We start from the raw sequence: 21,057 nt of genomic DNA on the forward strand, positions 1-21,057 counted from the left end.
GAGAGGGAGAAGCAGGCTTCCTACTGAGCAGAGAGCCTGATGTGGGGCTCGATCCCTGGACCCTGGGATCATGACCTGAGCTGAAGGCAGAGGCTTTAACCCACTGATCCACCCAGGTGCCCCCTGAATAAAAAATCTTAAAGAAAAGAAAAGAAATCTGATGTCTAACCAAGCGTGACTGAGCGTTGATATTGGTCAGACCTAAGTTCAAGCTCTGGCATTGCCATCTGTATGCACTTGACCTTAGTCATGTCTCTTAACCCATCTAAGCTCCCCTGTGTCATCTTTAAGAGAGAGCAAGAGAGCACTTGCCTCACAAGGCTGTGGTGAGGATTAAATGAGGGAGTACACACAGACCATTTAGTCACAGGCAAGTACGTCATCAAGCATTGCTCTTTTTCTTATTGGCAATTGTTTTATCTCACCAGTGTGGCCAAGTTCACCTACTAGTCCTTACCCTCCTTGACCTTTCCCATTGCCTTTGCAGTGAGGTGGGCGGTGTGACTGAAGCTGCCACGGGGTGTGAACCAGGTCGAGTCACCCTGGACCAAGGGATGCAAAGCCCCTGTGGGATTCCCCACACTTGTTTCCATTTGTAGCAAGTGTAAAGGCCACGGGTTCAGTGGCCAGAATCACAGGGATGGGATGACTTGCCCCACTGAGTCGCAGCATGGGGGTGCTCTACCTTCAGAGGACTTTGTATAAGCAAGAAATGAACTGTATGGACTAAACCACTGAGATTTGGAGGTGGTTGTCTGGACTGGAAAGTCTGGCTCATTTGAGGCAACCGAGTTGATGCAGACCTCCCTTCATCCACCCAGTCCTTTTCAGTTAGACTTAAGAAGTCTGGGTAATATTTTGTTATATTAATGGACGTGCTTTTTATTTGGGGACTTGCCTCTTTCTCTTCACCCCAGCTAGACTGAGAGGCCATTCACTCCTCAGAGAAGTGTTGTAATAGGAGAAATACAGAACATCATCTTAGAGTTTCACAATTCTGGACATTAGAGGATTTGAAAATCTTAATGAAAGAGGGGATGAAGTTCATGTGATACTTAATTTTATTGGGAATGATGGCTCAAGAGCCAGGTTACCTCATTGTCTAGCTAGTTTTAGACCTCCCAGACTTGAGATGAGAAAGAGAAGGGAGTGGCAAAAGAATTATGGTTTCACCCCCAGCCAGGAAGAAGTTCGAGCCTCAGTTTGGCTACGTAGCCTCTGAGTGACCATTGGCAAGTTACATACACTCTCCGAGTCTCAGCTTCCTTCGCTGAAAAGCAGAGAATGAGATATCTCAGAAAATTCTCAAGGTGCTAGATGACAAGCCTGTAAACCACCACAGAAATGTCATGATGGAAATGCTCTGTCTGCGCCAGGTCTAGTGACTGTGCCTATTAAACCCTTCAAATGTGGCTAGTGCCGCCGAGGAACTGAATTTTAAAATTGAGTTCATTCTAATTCAGTTTAGTGGCTACACCCAGCTTGCATCTACCATCTCAGACTGCGCCAAATTCCCCCAGCCCGACTTCTTTGCTCTGCAATTGGCCCCAAACTTAGACACACAACTGTAAGTTGACTAAGGAGCCCTGAGCTGGCAGAGATTGTTTCTTCCAGCCAGAAGCAAAAAGGCTTGATGTGAAAATTAATTTGTTATTGAAAATAACATTCCTTTCACACGGGTTGTGAATCTTCTGCAGCGCGTTGAGATAGGGCCCTGTTTCCTTCTGAGAGTGATCTGGAGCCTGAATAAATTACACTGGGCTGTGTTCCCCAGTATCAGGCTTCACCCTGGTAACTTCCCCACGAGCCAGGAAATCTGTTTGTAAGGTCGCACGACTGGTTGTTAAGGAGGGGTCCCTCCTGGTGACATCATGTGGCCTCCTGGGTCCCCTAGTGTGGCAGGGAGCCATTTGGTCACACCCATCACCAGGTGTCCCATGGGATTCTGGCTCTTGAGATTGAACTGTAGTCCTCTTTCTGCCTTGGACTCTCCCCTCTGTTGGCTCACTCCCTTAGACCTGAGGCTGAGAGTACCTGTCTACTGTGAGTCCCTCTCACCGGAAAGGAACAATAAGGAACAAAAGGAACAAAAGGAACAATGTGGCAGAGAGAGGTGCACGAGTGTCTATGCTTTTGAGTCCTTCACTATTTGATGAAAATCGTTCACGGAATGGAGGGAAAATGTCACCTCTGCCTGCTGTCACCGCTCAGTGTGTCTCTCTCCACACAGGCATGTTAGAGCAGGCAAGGTAATAGACTCCTCCCTCCTCACAGTGACTCGTGGTGACCTGGGCACTCCCCCCACCCCCATCCTTTGTGTGGTTCCCGAAGCCCCGCCTCTTCCAGGAAGTCTTCCCCCAGCTTAGGAAAGAAGCAGTTGCAGCCTCCCCTACCCTGCCCCCTCTGTGTTTATGGCAGGTAACAGCAATTAATTCTCGTAGCTACCAAATAAATTAGATCCTTGTGTTTGTCTCCATCCATGCTCTTTGAAAGCTCCCAGGGAGAAGGAGTCTATTTGTAAAGTCTCTCTGTGCAGCACTCCATTAGATAAGTGGATTGCTTCGTCATTTTTCTTACTCCAGCACTCCTGATGGATTATGTACATTTGCAATGATACTCTCTGATTTCTGATGCCCATCCCTCCCCCACACACCCACAAAACAGATAATCTGCCGCTGAATAAAAAATGCTATTTTTTCACATGGTGTTCATAAAAGTGCATTATGACAAGTAAGGATACAGCTTGGGTGTGGAAGACCTTGGGTTATAGATCATTTCCCTGTGCCAACTCTAACTGCTCAACTGTTTTTTACTAATGAAGAAAGTTTATCAGGCTTGTTGTATGATATGTAAACTTCTATCGCAATAAAGCTGTAAGAGAGAGAGAAAGAGAATAGAAAGAGAGAAAGAGAGGGAGGAAGGGAGAGACAGAAGAAAGAAGAAGGAAAGAAAGAAAGAAAGAAAGAAAGAAGAAAAGATGGGTGAGAGGGAGGGAAAGAAAGAAAGAGAAAGGAAGGGAAGGGAGGGAAGGAAGGAAGGAAAGAAGGAAGGAAGGAAGAGAGAGAGAAGTATAAAAAGAAGGAGAGGTAGGGAGGGAGAGAGGAAGAAAGGGAGGGAGAGAGGGAGGGAGAGAAGGAGGGAGGGAAAAGAGAGAGAAAGAAGGAAAGAAAGAAAGAGAAAAGAAAGAAGAGAGAAGAGAAGAAAAGAAAGGAGCGAAGAGGGAGGGAAGGAGGGAGGAAGAAGAGTGATAGTACCATGTGCGTGAACTTACAAACCCCTCAAGTTTGTAAAAATGGAAACCATGTACAAACTTTAGTGTTTTAGTAGCAGTAACACATTGGCCACAGGCCTTATGAGTGCGATATGGTAGTATGTCTCAGCAAATGAACTATAAATAAAGAAAATAAATGCCCGCTTCTAGATTGTAAGATCTTGAGGTCTGAAGTAGATTTTTATTACTCTCACATCCCCCTGAGCCTAGTAGAGTTCATGACACAACATAACTACTTAGTAAATGTTTATTGAGCTGGTACGAATTCAACTAAGCTGCTAACGCTATTCCTTGTCTCTAGTTTTAAAAGAGAGGAGTACTGCACCCACTTTAAAGATAAAGAAACAGGGGTGCCTGGGTGGCTCAGCGGGTTAAAGCCTCTGCCTTCAGCTCAGGTCATGATCCCAGGGTCCTGGGATCGAGCCCCGCATCAGGCTCTCTGCTTAGCGGGGAGCCTGCTTCCTCCTCTCTCTCTCTCTCTCTTTCTCTCTCGGCCTGCCTCTTTGCCTACTTGTAATCTCTATCTGTCAAATAAATAAATTTAAAAAAAATAAAAAAAATAAAGATAAAGAAACTGAGTTGAGGAGAGATTAAGGCACTGGCCCTTGGTTTTTAAAACTTGTTGTTGGTGAACTGACATTGACTCCAGGGCTAAGCACCCCCAAATCCATATATTTCCTTTATGCCTCAAAAGCTCAGTGAGAGCTTGACATGGAGTGTTCCTACAAGCCTTTCTGGGGGCTTTGTAGGCCCTAATGCTCATAGAGGTGTGAGAGTTTGCAAGAAGAGTCCCGAGACCCTGCCCATCTTCCTTTTAGAAGAGGGAGTTTGTTGATCCTGTTTTCATCAAAATGGGTTCTGCATTTACCCAATCGCTGTCCCCTGCATAGACCATCACCCTATGAAAATGAGTGTTCGGAGTTCACAAAGTGCTTCATTTTAACCTGAGCTACTTGCTCTTTTATTTCTAAGATTCCTTTTATTTATTGAATCACCATTTTGATGTGTCAGATGCCCTGAATAAAAATGGTTAATCAGGCAAATGAAGAAAATAAAATTATTTCATCACTACTGGTGGTAATTAACCAGCTGATGGATCACTATGGCAAAACGTGCACGTAGGATGCCTTCTCATCCCCTTCCCTCCCAGCGCACGTAGCTTCTCTGGGGGAAGTTGATGACACAATCAATACATGCTTACTACTTTTTTTAAAAATACAGAGATACATAGAGTAGAAAGATAACATCTTTGCCCATAAATGCCCCTCCCTGACCCCATCTAGAAAAAAAAATCACTGAGCAGTTTATGTATAAACATACCATCTTGGCCTTTTATTACTATGTACCACAAGGATACAGAACTAGCATTTTGATAAACTCGGTCTTTTCATTTAAATTGTGTCTTGAGGGCACCTGGGTCACTCAATCAGTTAAGCATCTGCCTTCGGCTCAGGTTGCGATCTCAGGGTCCTGGAATCAAGCCCCTGCTCCCTGTTCAGTGGGGCGTCTGCTTCCACCTCTTCCTCACCCTGCTGCTCCTGCTCTCTTGCTCGTGCTCTCTTTCAAATAAAATAACCTTTAAAAAGTCTATCTTGAATGTGTTCAATATCTCTCCTACTTAATATAAATGTATACATACACATTTGTACACATGTGCTTGTCAGTGTATGCATGTGTGTTCATACGTGTGTGCAGGGAGTGGATGGGAACCTCGGGCTCTGCCTCGATTTTCCCAGTGATCATCAGGCAAATGCACCAAATGTGGCACTTAGGACATAAGGGCATGTGGGATGGGGCCCATGTCATCGAAGGCTATTCTCCAAGTGCTTCCTAGCTCGTTATTTCAGATCCAAGGAGAATAGGGCCAACTCTTAGCCCCCGGGGAAACAGGACGATGTTGATCTCTGAATCCTTCATCTCCTGCTTTGCTTTCCATCTTTGTTTTCATCGATGCCATCTCGCCTGTGGCACATTCTCCCACCTCTTCCTTGGCAGCTCCCCATGCAACAGTGTGGTATTCCCTTTGCATGGGATTCTGGAGGGACTGGGCTACTCTGACTAGTCACCTTAAGATCTGGTCCTCTGAGACAATGGTAGTTTGATGGCTTTGCCCTGCCCAGCTAAAGGCCCCTGGTGGGGCATGCAGGGGGTGATATTTAGAGAAGTACCCTCCCTTCCTTGCTTCCTTCCTTCCTTCCTTTTTTTTTTTGTATCCCTAAAATCCCACAGTCCACACAATGTCACACTATGTCCCTTCACCCAGCAGCCTTGGAATGGGAATGATCCACGTCCTCTGGGGGACGGAAACATAGACAGAAAAGTCCCTGGTTCAAAGGTGTTTGCTAACATTCTGGTCCCCTGCTGTCATTTCAGATACAGTTTATCCCAAAACTTTCCTGGAGTTGAGATATGACAAATAATCTTAGTAACAAACCGGATGGACTCCCAGAGATAGGCACAAGGGTCTTGATTATTGGAATAACCTTTGAGCATCCCTATTCCTTTCCCTTGGTTTCCTCCCCTGTGACTCCACGGGTTACTGCTGGATGGGTTGGAGCCATGGCCTCATCCGGTTTTCACTGGGCCCTCAGGCAATTTACCGGCTTTACTGGAGACACAGTGTCTTCTCTCCTACTCCTGTGTGCTCAGGGTGACAGGGTAGCTCAGTGAGAGAACAAATGTGAAATCGTATGGTTAATATGAAATAATTGAAGACTGTTCACTTTATCATGATTATTATTGAGATGATGATGATCATTATATTACTGGCTTAAAATACCCAATAACCCCTGCTGGCAAGATTATTCACTCTATTTCAAGAAAACATGGGCAAGTCAACGTCTTGAACACTGGTGATGAACCAGTGAGACCCATGAGTGAGGAAGCCAGGAAGACACTCTAGATGTTAAGACAGGTTCTTTCTTTCCTGGGTTTTCCAAGCAACACATAATGAAATCATTAACATGCCCCAGGTGCTGTCATAAATGATTTGCATGCATTTGCCATTAGGCCCACTCATCAGCCTTATTAAATGGATGAGCACAGCATCTCCATCTTACAGATGAGGACAGAGAAGTGAGATACCTGAGCCCAGGTCCCTCCATTTGTGGATGGTCTACAGAAACAACGTGTGGCTCTTGGAACAACACAGAGCTTGATGTGATGTCTCTACCACGACTTATGTATTCATCCCATCTGTGTGTGTGTGTGTGTGTGTGTGTGTGTGTGTGTGTTAAGATTTTATTTATTTATTTGACAGAGAAAGATCACAAGTAGGCAGAGAGGCAGGCAGAGAGATAAGGGATAGCAGGCTCCCTGCTGGGACTCGATCCCAGGACCCTGAGATCATGACCTGGGCTGAAGGCAGTGGCTCAACCCACTGAGCCACCCAGGTGCCCATCCCATCTGTGTTTTGGGGGAGGCCTTTGTCCCAGGAACTAGTACCGACGCCATATTTGTTTTTTACTCTCCCAGGCCATTCCCGTTGCTAGAATGAGAAATGCCTGTCTCCCCTCTGGTGCAGACTTGGGAAGAATGCCTTGTCCTGAGTGAACGAATGAATGGGCTTCTCTTACAGGCTCTGATTTCCATTCCCCACCATGTCCCAGAGAGAGTGTTCACAGTTCCCCTCCCATCAGTCTTGTAGAATGGTAACTGGAAGCAGAGATGACACGATAGAGACAATAATTGGCGTAATTTTCACCAGGAGTGAAAGACGGTCATTTCCTCAGACACCAAAAAAGCATTACCTAGTTCTGAGGTTCTGGAAAATGGTGACTGGAAGGGCCCTGAAGTCTACACCACCACAACACACATGCAGCCCCATTGCTCTCCTCTGAGAGCTGTAATTCTCCACATGAAAGCAGGCAGAACTCTTAACTATTATTTTAGATGACATCCCCTTTTTAACTTTAAGCAGTGTTCTTTAAACATTTCTAAACTTTCCCAATGCCTCCCCAATACCATGCTATGAATTTGCTTGTCACTGTAAGTTGTACACAAAGAGAGACACATACAGCAAGCACAAAGATATCGGGAAGTGGTTTTCCTAGCAACAGTAATCATCTGAAAGATCCCAGAGCATCCTTTCTATTCATGCAGCATTCTGTGTTTTGAATAGTGCTGACAGGTGAAGTGGATTCATAGTATTTAATACAAAAAAAATATTGCTGGGGATGGGTACTGCACAAAAGCTCAAATATCCATACTATTCACAAGCAGCTGAATTCACTGTTTTTATATCTATCTAGATTATTTAGTGAGGCACAATTGCAAAAGCAAATATTCACCTGCTCACCGAATGACTAATCCGGGGTGTATTATGGAAAGTCTGATTCCCTAGACCTCACTCAGGCAACTGGGACGCAGCCCTAAATCAAGCCTAGCTCTGTCTATGCAAGCCCGTCTTGCGGATATAGTCTTGAATGATACAGAGACATCCCCCCTGCCGGGTCCCTCAGCAGATGTGTCCAGTTTAAAATAAAAATGAGTCAATACAGTTGACAAAATCATCCCCCCCCCCAAGGAACTCTATCTGGTTATTGCCTTCACTCTATCAGAAACACTCCCATATCCCCTCTTGTTTTCTCATCAGTAATACACAAAGCAAATTCATCCCTGAAGGTCAAAAAAGGGAAAAAAATCCTTTAGTTCCATCAGATACCGAGAAAGAGAGAAAGGGCAGTAAGAAAGACACAGTCAGACAGACAGAAAGCCTAGAGACTGAGGGCTGGGGGAGGAAAAGAGGAGGAGAAGGGTAAGAGAGTCCCAGCTTACAACAAAGACTCTAAGAGAATATGGAGTAACTGTATTCACAAGATTCTAACCTGTATGGAGCTTAAAGCCATAAAGAGAGAAAGCACTCAAGCCACATCACCTTATAATCTCTATGAAATTCACTAAGGTTTAGTACCACCATATTGTCTTTGTTATAAAAGCCACATATTGTGAACCTACTATGTGTACAGACCTGGGCTAGGTCCTGGGGGTGAAAGGATTCTCGCTGGGTTTCTAAGTTAGCTATAGTGATGGGGCAGGGACAGAAAGTGCTGAGTAACCATCACAGCTGCCTGTTCTGAGTTTCAGTCTTCAGTGAGTGGCTGCCTACATGTTGGTCTAGAGAGAGGAGGGCTGTAATAGAAGGTGATTAAGTATATATATTTTTTAATTTAATTTTATTTTTTTTTTCAGTGTTCCAAGATTCATTACTTATACTTTAAAATAGGCAGGATTTGCATTCTAGCTGTGGGGTTGAAAGCAAATTTGTAAAATATGGCCGAGTCATACTTACCTTACAGAGCTGTTGGATGGATTAATTATGACCATGTCCTTAATGCATCAGCAACCCTTGTGGGTAGCTACAGTTCTCAGAAGATGCCAGTCAGAGACATGCAAATGAAAACGACAATGGTCTACCAGCTCGCACCCCTACAATCGGCAACACAAAAACATCTGACAATATCACAGATTGGAACAGCCACTCTTCTGTATTGCTAATGGGAGCATAAATGGTACAAGCATTTCGAAGAGAATTTGGCTAGCTCTGATGCAGCTGAAGATATACACACTTCATGACCTAGAAATTCTATTCTAGTGTGTAGTCATTAGAGCAATTCTCAAAAATATACCCAAGGAGACTCCTGCAAAAATGAACATGCTCTGTCTGCGAAGCTAGATATTGAGATATAAAATCTAACTGCCTGTGCGCAGGGACATGGATAAACAAAAAGTGGTATATTCATGCAGCAACTGAAGTGAGTGCACAAGGATTGCATTTATTTAGATTGGGAAATACTTGGTCTATGAGCAACCCACCATCCAAAACAGCTGCTTTAATTCCTCATGTGTTCCCAAGAGCTTTCCTCTCCCACCACTTCCTCCCTCCAGCAAAGGGATTTGTCAAACAAATCCATGGACAAATAGAAAAAGCATAAGTCGCCATCAGCCAGAGTCCATCCCTCTGGCAAACTCAAGGGAGACGCAAGGCGCAGGGAGTTGGAAGCTGCTCCCATTTTTCTGATCCCAGGCATTTGAGCCTGGGGTGTCTGGGGGCTCCTAGAATCTTATCTTGGCTCTCTTCGATTCGGTGGGATAAATGGGAGTGGATATGCTGCTTTTGGGTTCGTAGGAAAGTTATTCACATTTCAAGGAACATATGTGTCTTCAGTTTCTCAGTGACAGATGAAAGGAAAGCAGATTCTATGATTTATGGAATGCATGCTACTGTTCCTGTTCACAGGGCGTGTTTCAGACCCAATGCATGAAAGTGGGATTGCATGAACCCTGACCCGTGGGCCCACAGAGGATGAATTGCAGAAGGGTTGGAAGGCAAGGAGAGAGGGGTCACAGAGCAGCCTGGGGTCCCATGTGACCTGATAGGTAGAGCAGAGATGACACTTCTGTGGGGGAAAAAAGGAGAGAATCAAATTTGGTGTCATTTTGAAAATCCATTGAGAACAAAACTGAGTCCTGGTCCCTGCATTAGTGAACGCTGTCAATAAAGAGAGTTACATCAGCTATAACTGTGACCCTTAAAAAAAATCTCCCATTCAAAACATATGAGTGAGAAGACAGGTAATGAAATCAACAATTTCCGGAAGAGCTAGGTTGACAGGAAGTACTTCATGATATGAGTGTTCAGGGGACAGAGAGCCAACCCAGTGGGTTTAGAGTTTGTGAACATGGAAGATTATCTGCAGGAGATACAAAGGGACCTCAGTTTTAAGGTTATAAAACCTGGATAAAAGGTCACACAGCCAAGCATACAAGGGAGTCCCTTTCTTCCTTCCATTTTTTTTCCTTTTATTTATTTTTTCAGTGTAACAGTATTCATTCTTTTTGCACAACACCCAGTGCTCCATGCAAAACGTGCCCTCCCCATTACCCACCACCTGTTCCCCCAACCTCCCACCCCTGACCCTTCAAAACCCTCAGGTTGCCCCAACCTCCCACCCCTGACCCTTCAAAACCCTCAGGTTGTTTTTCAGAGTACATAGTCTCTTATGGTTCGCCTCCCCTCCCCAATGTCCATAGCCCGCTCCCCCTCTCCCAATCCCACCTCCCCCCAGCAACCCCCAGTTTGTTTTGTGAGATTAAGAGTCATTTATGGTTTGTCTCCCTCCCAATCCCATCTTGTTTCATTTACTCTTCTCCTATCCCCCTACCCCCCCATGTTGCTTCGCCATGTCCTCATATCAGGGAGATCATATGATAGTTGTCTTTCTCCGATTGACTTATTTCACTAAGCATGATACGCTCTAGTTCCATCCACGTCGTCGCAAATGGAATGATTTCATTTCTTTTGATGGCTGCATAGTATTCCATTGTGTATATATACCACATCTTCTTTATCCATTCATCTGTTGATGGACATCTAGGTTCTTTCCATAGTCTGGCTATTGTAGACATTGCTGCTATAAACATTCGGGTACACGTGCCCCTTCGGATCACTACGTTTGTATCTTTAGGGTAAATACCCAGTAGTGCAATTGCTGGGTCATAGGGTAGTTCTATTTTCAACATTTTGAGGAACCTCCTTGCTGTTTTCCAGAGTGGTTGCACCAGCTTGCATTCCCACCAACAGTGGAGGAGGGTTCCCCTTTCTCCACATCCTCGCCAGCATCTGTCATTTCCTGACTTGTTAATTTTAGCCATTCTGACTGGTGTGAGGTGATATCTCATTGTGGTTTTGATTTGTATTTCCCTGATGCCGAGTGACGTGGAGCACTTTTTCATGTGTCTGTTGGCCATCTGGATGTCTTCTTTGCAGAAATGTCTGTTCATGTCCTCTGCCCATTTCTTGATTGGATTGTTTGTTCTTTGGGTGTTGAGTTTGCTAAGTTCCTTATAGATTTTGGATACTAGCCCTTTATCTGATATGTCGTTTGCAAATATCTTCTCCCATTCTGTCAGTTGTCTTTTGGTTTTGTTAACTGTTTCCTTTGCTGTGCAAAAGCTTTTGATCTTGATGAAATCCCAATAGTTCATTTTTGCCCTTGCTTCCCTTGCCTTTGCCGTTGTTCCTAGGAAGATGTTGCTACGGCTGAGGTCGAAGAGGTTGCTGCCTGCATTCTCCTCAAGGATTTTGATGGATTCCTTTCTCACATTGAGGTCCTTCATCCATTTGGAGTCTATTTTCATGTGTGGTGTAAGGAAGTGGTCCAATTTCATTTTTCTGCATGTGGCTGTCCAATTTTCCCAGCACCATTTATTGAAGAGGCTGTCTTTTTTCCATTGGACATTCTTTCCTGCTTTGTCGAAGATTAGTTGACCATAGAGTTGAGGGTCGATTTCTGGGCTCTCTATTCTGTTCCACTGATCTATGTGTCTGTTTTTGTGCCAGTACCATGCTGTCTTGATGATGACAGCTTTGTAATAGAGCTTGAAGTCCGGAATTGTGATGCCACCAACTTTGGCTTTGTTCTTCAATATTCCTTTGGCTATTCGAGGTCTTTTCTGGTTCCATATAAATTTTAGGATTATTTGTTCCATTTCTTTGAAAAAAATGGATGGTATTTTGATAGGGATTGCTCTTCCTTCCATTTTGCCCTCCAGCAACTTTTATTGAATGCTTACTATGTCCTAAGTCCTAGGGATACAGTGGTAAGCAGAATCAGACAGGACTGCCCTTCAGAGCTTCATGATCAAGTATAGAAGTCAGACATAAATCTGGACTTTCTAATGCAGAGAATGCAGATGGAATTCAGCAGAGGGTAGGGATCTGTGAAGTTGGGTGGAAAAAGTAATATCTTTACTTTCAAAAACCCTTTATTGATATTTACTATTCCTTTCTATTATGAATGTAAGCAACAAATCTGGTAGAATTAGCAATATCTGTCACTTTGTTTACCAATATAAATTCCATATTTTATATCTTATTAAAAATGTTATAGATGCTGTAAAAGTCCACTTGTACTTATCACCACTTCAAACTTACAGTGGTTATTAGACCTTCCCCTCGATCTTGTTATTTAGTGCCTTAGTAAAAAAAGCACATTTATTAACATGCAACATTTAAGAAAATATTTTGATAACCAGTTATATTGAAATGCAAGTGTCCTTGTAATCTTGTGTATTTTGTATCATGCATTTGATCACAATATTCTGGTTTCCCCAAACTATCATAAGGATCCACGGAACAAAAGATGAAGACAGTTCTTAAGAACAGATTAAATGCTAACTGAAACTGATAAAACTTGTGATTGTGCCAAGTGCTACAGAAGGAAGGTAAAGAGAAACTAGCGAGGGAGGCAAAAGAACGTTTCCCTAAGGAAGGAAGTGAGAGCTAGGTTATGGGGGGAAAGTAAGTTTTAACTAGCAAAACGGGATAAAAGAGTATTCTTGGGAGGAAACATATACAAACATGCCTTGAGATGGGCTGGGCTAAAGGATACCAGGGATCCTGGTGCAAGGATGCTGGGGTATGAGTGAGGGTGCAGGCAAGTGAGGCTCATTGGTGGTGCCATGTGGCTGAAGCAGTGGGTAGAGGTCCAACCAGACAGAGTCAGAAAGTAGGGGACAAAGACATGGAAGAGGACACTGGGGTGATGGATGTAAGGACTGTGTGGGGGTGAGTTTAGCTGAAGGCCAGACCCATGCCAGAGAGAGGAAAGGTGAGACTGCACAGGTCTGCAGGGTTCAGACCACCATTGGCTTTGACTGGTCTCTGAGGGTCTGGTCTCTCTGACCTTATCCTGGGAAGAATAGGAGCCATTTCTGACCGACCTGCCCTTAGAGAGCCCACACTCCATGAGCTGGTGTATCAGAAAGGGCTCTCCAGAGAACTAGAACGTGTGTGTGTATGTATGTAGATACACAAGATATGTAGGGACACATCCCAAGGCCCCTAGGTGATGCCTAAAACTGTTGATAGTGCTGATCCCTATATATACTCTGGTTTTTCCTATAATTCATACCTATGTTCAAGATTAACTTACCAATTAGGCACAATTGGAGATTAACAGCAATAACTAATAATGAAATAGAGCAATTATAGAATATACTGTAAGAAGGTTATGTGAATGTGGTTTCTCTCTCTCTCTCAAAATACCTTATTGTACTGTACTCACCCTTCTTGTGACGACATGAGAGGGTACGGTGCCTACGTGATGAGATGACGTGACCTGAATGACGTAGGCACTGTGACAAAGTGTGAGGCTACTATGGACCTTCAGACAAAACATCAGAAAGAGACGTGCCTGCTCGTAGGCCATGAGAAAGTGAAACCATGGGCAAGGGATGAATGCTATGTATGTATTTGATTCCCAGATTCCCACTATTCATGGATGGTATGCTCTCTAACGTCGCCACAGAAATTGAATTTGTGCCATGGATCCTACAGGAAATATAGGGTTAGGTTCTGGTGAGCCTCTGGTCACAGTAGTTTCATTAACTGATCAATACATAACCTTGTTTTATGTGTGTTTGTGTTTCAAGACACCTTATTTAAAGCACATTGTTTATTCATTAACACTAAGCTCACAGCCAATAGCACTATAACTCATGCTCAAACAAAGCTTATCTAACATGCATATTTTCTCCACAAGCCCCATCACAGCCTGCTTGCACTTGGGAACAACTAGGCAGCTCTGCAGCCCTATGCTTGGGGGCCATTTTAAACAGTGAAACCATTGACAGAATGTGCAATAAATGCCACCAGTGTGGTACTGAATAGATTGCAAAAGGACTCAATTTCCAGGATGAGAGAAATATGAAACAAGAAGGCAGAACATTGCCTTGCTGGACCTCAGCTGGGGACATGTGCATGAGGTGACTCAAATTCTCTGCCATCTCTGCATGTCATGATGGACTGAGAGCAGCATGAGTATTAATTTTGTGGTTACAAATACATTTGAGTGAGTAGGCAAACTTGTGAATACTGAATCCATAAATACATGGTTGATTTCTTTCAAGGAATTGGCTCACATGATTGTAGAGGCTAGCAAGTTCACAACCCAGAAGGCAGGCCAGTGGGCTGGAGCTTAGGCAGGAGCAGATGCTGTAGTGCTGGTGAAGAATCTTTCCTTCCGTAGGGGAACATTAAGTTTTGATCTTAGAGACTTTTAGTTAGTTAGCAGAGAGCCACCCATATTACTGAGCAGAATCTCCTTCATTTGAAGTTGACTGATTGTAAACATTAACCACATCTACATAATACACCCAAGAGCAACCTCTAGATGAATGTTTGCTTGACTAACTGGGTACTAGAGCCTCTCCAAGAAACCAGCTGTCATGGATGGTGTTGAAGGGAAGCTGGTAACAGATGCAGACTCTGTAAATCATTGAGGTGGTAAAATCCTGCCACTTGGGTCCTGCTTTTAAGAGTTTCTAGAATCCTTTCCTTCCCTCTTAGCGTGTCAGAGAGCTCCATACCCCCAAGTCTTGGCCCTTGCTCTCCATGGCCATCTATCCTTTCATGCAGCCCTGTTCCCCGGAGGCAGTAGCAGCACTAAATTTTGAGAATAAAGTTCTAATACACTTGGGGCATATGTCCCCATGGTCTCTCAGATACTTCTGCCACTACTACTCATTTTTCTTTAAGATGTGGAGTAAGTCTGGAGCTCCTGGGTGGTTCAGTCAATTGGCTGTACAACTCTTGATTTTGGCTCAGGTCATGAACTCAAGGTTGTGAGAATGAACCCCATGTTGGACTCTGTGCTCCATGAAGGGTCTTCTTGAGATTCTCTCCCTCTGCCTCCCCCCGACTCTCTCTCTCAAATAAATAAATAAATCTTTTTTTAAAAGGATGTGAAGTAAGTCTGAAAAAGTAGGTTCATATCGTATCATTGAGGTATTTTTTAGTAGCAAAGTATCTGGCTTAAAGTAGCCTGAAAACAGTGTGTTTATTTTTCTAAATCATATTCCTTAATAAGAACTCCAGAGATAGATGGTTGATGGGTTGGTTTAGAGAAAGAGTCAGCAAATTATGGCCTGTGTGTCAGATCCACCCCAAGTCTGATTTTGTGCAGCCCCAAAACTAAGAAAGATGGTTAAAGGAGAGGGGAAAGGAGGAGAGGAAGGAGAAGGAGAGGAAGAAGAGGAAGGAGAGGAAGAAGAAAGAGAAGAGGAGAGAGAAGGAGAGGACAGAAAAGAGGAAGGAAAGGGAAAGGAAAAAGAAGAGGAAGGAGGGGAGGAGAATAAGCAGTAAAGACTGCTCGTGGCCCACAAAGCCTCAAATATTTACTCTCTGACCCTTTACAACACAAGTTTCCTGATCCCTGATTCAGGGACTAGACGATGCCCTCAAGGACTGAGCCTCCATCTTCCCACTCTCCTCAGCATACTGGCCTCATCTTCCTTCATGGACACCCGCCCCGGCTCTATATATAGCATCTATATAGCATCTATAGCACCATACCTATAGATGCCTGGCTGGAAGAAGGGACAGAACTTTTTCCTCAAGTATCTCTTTTACTGTAAGGGAAGATCCTTTCCAGAAGACCCCAGCCCACCTCCCTCAGCCCCCATTGGCGGAAACATAGTCACCTGACTTAGCTGCAAGGGAGGCTGGGAAAAGGGTGGCTGGTGTTTTCAGACCCCCAGTGGGAGGAGCTGTTCAACTCAGGAAGGGGGCGGGGATTCCCTGTTGGGTTGGCATCTGCCAGCATTTGCTACTGGGAATTTCCCACTTTCTCAGCGCTTTTTATAATAGCAACATCCATGTAAGTGTGAAGAGAGGAACACTGTCCTCTTGTTAGATGCTAGTCAGTGCTAATGGCACTACCCTCCTCTCCGTGGGATGAGAGGAAGAACTGCATGCAGCTGCTCAAATGAGGTTGATTCTCGGCTCTTGAGAGTATTTTGTATCTTAATCCGCATGACGGTTAGCCAGGCATAAAAATCTAAAGCTCATTACATTATACACCTAAAGACCATTCACTTTACTGTATGTATGTGATACCTTAACATAAGAAAAAAAAGGTATAAAACTAAAAAAAAAAAAAAGAGTGCAAGGGTTTTTATACCCTCACTGTTAAATACATACACATTTATACATATATTTATGTACCTATCTATACATATATATTATGCAAATACACAGCAATGCTAACCAGCATGTACTGAGTCCTATTAAGAGCAGCTGGTACATTATGAGGGTCAGCAAAGCATATCAGGGACTTCAATCTCTTTCCCAGGCAACCATGTTCTAAAAGAAGCTTCCTCTTTGATCTCACATTTACCCCCTGTCAACACCCTTCCTGTAGCTCCCAGATTTGCAAGGTCCTAGATAAGACAGAATTACTCTCCACCACAGAATATATGGGAACCTGGTGAAAAAGAAATGCCCATTTCTTTATGACATCTTCTCTTAATAATCAGTAGCATTAAAAAATTTAAAATCCTTGTAACAGTGACTTTAAATAAGAGACTTCTTATAACATTCCCCCCTTGCTTTTCTTCTCAGAACACAAGGGGCTAATTAAAAGTGGAAAAATTCTTGTTTGATCAGAAATTCTTATGTTTGGGAAAAAAGCAGAGAAAACTAGTCTAATATTCAGGAAGGGCTTAATTGGCTTTAGCGTCACCAAATTCCCTTTTCCTACTTCAGAAGTAGCTGAGCCTTCTCTTCTGAACCCACAAAGGAAGGGGATAGGCCCATAAAAATTAGGGCTCCCTCTTGAAAGATGGATTTTGATTTGAATATATTGGATTCTCTTTCAACCCAACTCAGTATGATTCCTCTCTGAGAACCTCCTGTAAGTCCTGGTCTTTTGGATGACTTCTCTCCATAAATGACTTTATTACTTGAGCAGTAAGCTTGTTTATTGAGGAAGATGTGTGTGGTGGTCCTTAATGGAGCATGTCAGCATAAAAGCTCCATTATACTGAGTCAGGACTGGGTCCATCCATTTCACGCCACACTCTGTCCTGGATATATTAGAATTAGTGCAGGAAAAGTGAGTGCTCGATGTAGCAAAGCCTTTTTGAAACTGATATGTTTCCACCACTAGAGTAGACTAGAAAAAGAATTCCCGGGGCCCAGAGGTGCTCCTACCAAGAGGAACCATGGAGTTCATCAAAAGACGAACATCCCTGGAAGTGGGTACAAACTATCTAAGTGATGGGAAATTCCCGAATGTTCTTTCTACTGCACTGACCCTAAACGTCAGCCTGTCTGTTGGTTGGCAGACGGTTTTCAGTTCTGATCTGTTACGTGGGATGATGAAAATGATTGAATCAAGAGAATGTTACACACCATTCAGTTTAGCATTTGAAAAAAAAATTTTTTTTTGGTCTTATTAAGTGCCTCCTTCTTGACTCTTGCCAATTCTTATTTAGTAATTAAAGCAGGAAATCATTTATCCACCAATTGGGACAGGCCTACATGGAGCTGGTGCAGATAGCATGCTCCTGCTGTCCTCTCTGCTCATCATTCAGTGACTGATACTGTCCCCTAAGAGCAAGACTAGGGGGAATGCCAGGAAGAGTGACGTTGGGGTAGGGGTGGGGATACTGATGGTCAGGTGTGAGGGTCCGGAAGTCAGACATGACAAGGAACAAAGCACAGAAGACAAAGTGAAACACTGGCTCTTGAACGGTATTTGCACTGGCCTGGATTACATCTTTGGAAGATCTGTTTCATCACCGGCTGAAACTCTGGAACTATCTGTGAATAATAGATGAGGCATTTGGGTTGTCGTAGGTGTGTGATGTCTTGTGCTCTCTTGAAAAGAGCTAGGATGTATGTTACTTATTACCCATCAACACACTACATACTCCCAAATCTTTCCTAAAATGTATCAGTATTTTTGCCGTGTTATTGCCCAATGCAAAGATTATGAAGCAACACCTTAATAACTAAGATTTCTGGGTTAAGTATGAGAGGTACCCGGTCATAAGTGTTGGTGGACAGTTACCTAAATAATTCAGGAAGATCTTATGGCTCCATAAAATGAATGCCTGCAACTTTGGGTCTCCATCCCCTTCTATTGACCATCAGGAGTGTATAAGTAAGAATTCTACTTGGTTGCAAGTGATAAAAATCTGCTGGGTGTGGCGTAAGCAAAACAAAAGGGATTCGTTTTAAAGATATTCCGTTTTATGGGGTGCAGAGGTCGTAAAGCAAGGGCCTTGGGAAAGGTTTGGAGCTAGGTATTAAAATGCCAATGAATATATTTTGTTCCAGCTCTCAGTTCTTCCTCTCCGGGGACATCTGCTGCAAGATGGCTAAGCAAATCGGCTTTCCGCAATTAAGTCCTTGTAGTCATTATCATTAACTCCTAACCATTAGAGAAAGGTGTTAGCTCTGAGTCTCCTCCCACAATTCATAGCTGTGTTCCAATGAAAGTGAATCTCAGTCCAGATTTTGATTTTTTAACAAGCAGGCACTGAATAGGCACGGCCTCTTCCTTTTTGATGGAGACCCAACTCCCTCCATTGAAGTACCCCAACCACTCCCTGCTTGAAAAGTCTCCCAGAAGCAAAGAATACACTGTAGGCTAATTACTTGAATTTAAATTAAAAAAAAAATAGAAGCAAAGGTAATGGTACATGAGGGAAGTTTGACACACTTTTTTTTTTTCCTGTAGAGCCCATGAAGATTTTAAGTTTTGTGGATGATACAGTCTCTGTTGCAACTACTCAGGTCTGTCTCAGTGTCAACGCAACCAGAGACAATATGGAAATGAATTGGTGTTGGTGTATTCCAATCAACTTTATCTGTGAACCAAAATTGCAATTTCATATAATGTTCATAGATCAAGAAATATTGTTCTTTTGATAATTATTAGCCACTTAAAAATGTAAAAGCAATTCTTAGCTGATGGGCTGTGCAAGATCAGGTGGTGGGCTGAAATGGCCTGGTCGGCTATGCCTTACCCACCCCAGCTCTAACAGTGTATTCCTAATCATGGCGACATGATCAAGATATGATCAAGACATGATCAAGAGTCCACCAAAGCAGTCCGATCCTAGACCCATTTACAAACCAAGTGTGGGACAGCTTTGTGACAAGATGATTCTGTGGTTATTTTTCATATAGCCTTCCAAAGGAAGGTGAATCATGCCTTCTACAGATCACCATGGAGAATCCAGAAGTTTCTTTGATAATAATGATGGCACTCTAATATGCCTGAGGGCTACCTCAAATTCCAGCCAGTGTCCAGATGTCTTTCAGTTGTCTACCAATATCCATTTACAGTCACAGGTTATAATCTCCTCCAAAAATATGCCTCTCCCATTTTGAGTCTTAAGCAATAAGCATCCCTGCAAAGATCTCCATATCTCCATCCATGGGTATGGTACACACTGGCCCATTCTTTGTTTTCCCTGTTACACCCGCTTCTGAAAAACTGTCTCTGTGGAGACTCTTAAATACATTGCAGGGCCTCACATTGTGGTTTGAAGTTTGGCTTTTAGGGGCTGGGTGACTCAGTCAGTGAAGCATCTGCCTTCAGCTCAGGTCATGATCCCAGTATCCTGGGATCGAGTCCTGAGTCAGACTCCCTGCAGCAGGGAGCCTGCTTCTCCTTCTCCCTCTGCTATTCCCCCGACTTGTGCTCTCTGGCTCTCTCTATCTCTCTGTAAATAAATAAATCAAACGTTAAAATAAAATAAAAGTTGACTTTTAACATGGCTTCCACTTGATTTTTACCTAAAATGTGTTTGGCTCTCCCTTCAAGCCCACTTTTGAGGTTCAGAGACCTACAATGGAAATTTTAAATGCCCATGTAACAGTTCTTGGGCTAGCAAAGCCTCTCCCAAGACCAGATTGATGTTTCTACCTGCCTCTGCTGTACCATGTCCCTGTTGGAATTCGTATCAAAGGAAAAGGATTCATGATTTGCGTGAAGATACTGTAATATTTACTTCTGCAGGGAAAATAAACAATAGCAAAACAAATCAATTATCAGAGAAAATTGGAAAGGATAATACCATTATAAATCCTGAATAGCAGAGCTAGAGATATACTTCATGTCAATTTTATTAATTGTGGTCAATTTTCAAATGGTCAGATATTGGCAATTTCATCTGGATCAATATAATTTGAAGCAAATTATAGCTTAATGGTATCAAGTAGAGTCTTTCTTTTAGTGCAGGTGACTTTGTTCAGCTTCCCAGATTCTAGATCAGATAATATGGTTGCTGCTGCTGCTCAAGTTTTTGCATTACAGAGAGAGAGAGAGAGAAGGAAACAGAGTGACACCAAATAACAGACAGACAGACTGGATTTCTTTTTCTTTTTTTCCCTGCATTGTCAAAGTTTAGTTGGCCATATAGTTGTGAGGCTGAATTTCTTTTTGGCCCAGACCTATCTCCTAGAGAAGGGACTTTGAGCAGCTCTCATTCCTGGACCAATCAAGGAGGTGGTTCAGGTAGGGATGAAGCCAAAGCCACTGCATGAAGGAGTTTCTAGGAGCCCAGCCCTGTAGATCAGAGTAGACTGGTAACCAGGGCAGTGATCATTGCAAGACTGAAAGACAACCCAATAATTGTCCTCCAAGAATCTGAGCATTAAAACTGAAGTTCCATTGCCATGGTAGGACTGTGGATGAGCCCTGAGAAAAAGAAGTAATATTGCAGATATTTAGCACCAGACACCAATGCATCAGAACAGAGTAGGACCATAAACAGGCAGCCGAGGCATAACATTGCATACCTTGGTTGGATAGTGTGAGTTCCTCTGATAAGCATACCACTACTCCTCCAAGAGTCAGTTCTGTGGTGGACCTAGGCAATGAGCAAGGGCTTTTACAGTAGAGAGGTCTTGATGAGACAGACAGGTAGCTAGTGTACCTTCTCACAATTTCAAAAGTTGTTGCTTTGGTCTTTTTGTCTTTGTTGCCTAC

This window comes from Meles meles, chromosome 16 (genome assembly GCF_922984935.1).
Source record: "Meles meles chromosome 16, mMelMel3.1 paternal haplotype, whole genome shotgun sequence".
NCBI classification, from domain to species: domain Eukaryota; kingdom Metazoa; phylum Chordata; class Mammalia; order Carnivora; family Mustelidae; genus Meles; species Meles meles.